The following is a 2,990-nucleotide window of genomic DNA, read 5'->3' as shown; positions in this document are numbered from 1 at the left end:
AAAAATTGGCATTCTAGTTTTTTGGACTTATAACAATAATCATAAAAATAAAAAATTTATATTGTCAATTAATATTTTATTCGTAGTATATAAAATAAATTTTTAAATATTAAAGTGAAGGGTAAGTGTGTACTATGTAGTCTAATTGTAGGAGAGAGAGCAAAAAAAACTTATGAATATGTTATTTTAGTAGGGTAAACTAAGTAAACTAATAATTTTTTGTTAAAAACAAGTCTAACAATTTGTTAGATTCAAATAAAAGTACAAATTTTAACAAAAAATCTCATTTTAAAGCATTTATCCATGTATCGTACGATATGTACGATTTTACAATACGATACGATTCATACGATACACACACTGTATCGTACGATTCATGAGCACTTACGATACACCGATATGATACAGAACTTTTTACACACGATACGATATGTATCGTACGATACGTATCGCGTATCGTACGATACTGATAACTATGCACCTAAGCAAAAACATTTAACTTGCACACTATAAAAATCCCTACCATCCCATTCATTGTTCATATAAGTATAAACATACAACCTTCCAGAAACATTCAGCCACATTTTCCACACCAAAAAAAAAAAAAAACATTCCTACGCCTTCACCACTTAAAAATTAAAACTAACACAAACTTTCACTCTCGCATAGATCTTCACATTTAACTTTCATTTATTTCTCAAATGCATAATCTTTTCTCTGAGTTTTTAAAGGCATTGAAGGTAGTTTCTCTCTATCTCCCTTGCTTTCATATTCTTATGTTTTCCCCAATTTGGGCTGCAATTTGTGCAATCGTTTTTTTTTTTTTTTTTAGTGGTATGATGAAGATTAAAAAAGCAAAGTCTCCGTTAACAAAACAAATCACACACTCCTAAGAAAAGGTGAGTAAACATTTTCCTTTCTTTTTGTGAAAATTTTGTTTTTGAATTATATATAAATAATAATTAAAAAAAACATTATGAAGCAGGCAATTATCACTTAGAAAATAAGCAAGCAAAAAAAGAAAAAAAAAAGTGCTTCACAATATCAAAAATTAAGAATTAATAAATTTTTTAAAAAAACAATATGGACAATTTACATTTTCTACCTAATAATATTCTTACAAGATTTTTTAAAGAGTTAACAAAAAATAAGAATAACTATATATCAATAGTGTTTAAATTATATAAATATATATATATATATATATATATATAAGAATTATACTATGCACCTCAATGTATATTTTTTAAGTATATTCATGCATATACATGGGGTTATAGGCTAGAACCATAAAATTTGAATCATTTGCATTTTCTAATAAAGTTTGCTAAATCATAAATTAGAACCATCATTTGTAACTTAAAATCTCCGAATTTATACATCTAATTTACCAAACAATACCTACTAAATAATAAAGCACAATCTTTCTTGTCGAAAGCATATTTTATGTCACTGTGATGACACTGAACCATACTCATGTGGAACCACATAATAATAATAAAAAAATAAAAGTAAACCATCCACTGATCACACATCACATACCTCCCAGAAATCAATTATACGAATTCTATCAAACTATACTTATCTAAGCTAGAAGATAGACAATACAAACAACATTTCATATACGCCCAACGTACAATCCACCTATACACACAAGCCACTCTTATGCCAATTATTTATAAGCAATTACAAGTAAAGCCCCAATTGATAAGCCGCATCATATAAGGTTTGCTGGTCTGCTCGACTGAAATTGTAAAATAATTACATAATGCTAAGTTTTGTTAATAAAATTTTCTGGTTAATAATATGAATTTAGACTTAACTAAGCCTTTTAAACATGAATAAACTCATGATTAATAATAAAAAATAAAAAAAATAAAAAAACCAATAGTAACACTTAACTAATAAAATGCAATTTTTTTTCATTATCTTATTTAATTATATCCATTCCCGTGCGGTAACACGGGTTACATACTAGTATTAATGAAAGAGGAATGAGAACTAGTCAGAATATACCATATTATCAGTTTGTTAAGAAAAAAAAAATTCTAGAAATGTGAAAAATGTTTTAGAAAAGTGCGAGTACGTATTATTACTATTTTTCAAGGAAAATATTAGAGAAACAAATTTTTTTACAATTTTTTTTATATATTGTTAATGCGGTCAGTGATTATTAGTAAATGAAAAAATAATGTAAATGGTGGGTTCAGATAAGAAACAATAATATAAGTTGGCCACAATATTAGTTTGTAAAATAGTTTGTAACTAGAGTATTACTCATTTTCCAAAACAAATTTAATGAACTACGCTCAGATATTCTCCTAAATTTTAGAAACAAAATAAAAACGTGAATATATTTTGATAAACCAAAAAAAAAAATGCTATATCCAGTTATTCACAACATTTTCACAACAAATCTTAAATGATAGGTTGTTATTTTTTTTGAGAGAGTTTCAACCTATGACGTCAGGTTTTGACGATAGCTCTAAATGAAGTCCAAATCTTTTGTCCCATTTTTCTTACTCCACTCTATACTCCACCAATAAAAACTTGTCACGTGTTCATCTAATTAATTAAATACTATCATTATTGACTTATTAATACTACTGTTATTAATTAGGGTGATCACGTGGCAAGTTTTTATTGGTAGAGTATAAAGTAGAGCAAAAAAAGTGGGACAGAAGATTTGGACTCTAAATGGTATATTGTTATTGATTGTTATAAGTGAGCAAAAAGTAATTTAAGTTATAAATTCAAATTAAAACTAATAATAACTTCCCTCGTATAATTTGTTTTGCAAATATTACGAAATTGGTGTGTATTGTATTACTTTTTAAAAAGAAAAAGAAAAAGAATAATTATTTCTAAATCTTTTACGGTTACACTTTACCCATTACCGGTAGCAATTTACTACTTAAAAAAAAAAAAAAAAATTTAGATCCTCTGCCACAGGCAAAAACTTGAGCCACTTCTTCCCACTTCAAGTCGTA

This window comes from Quercus robur, chromosome 10 (assembly GCF_932294415.1).
Source record: "Quercus robur chromosome 10, dhQueRobu3.1, whole genome shotgun sequence".
Taxonomy (NCBI): domain Eukaryota; kingdom Viridiplantae; phylum Streptophyta; class Magnoliopsida; order Fagales; family Fagaceae; genus Quercus; species Quercus robur.
Note: the sequence above shows the minus strand (reverse complement) of the source record.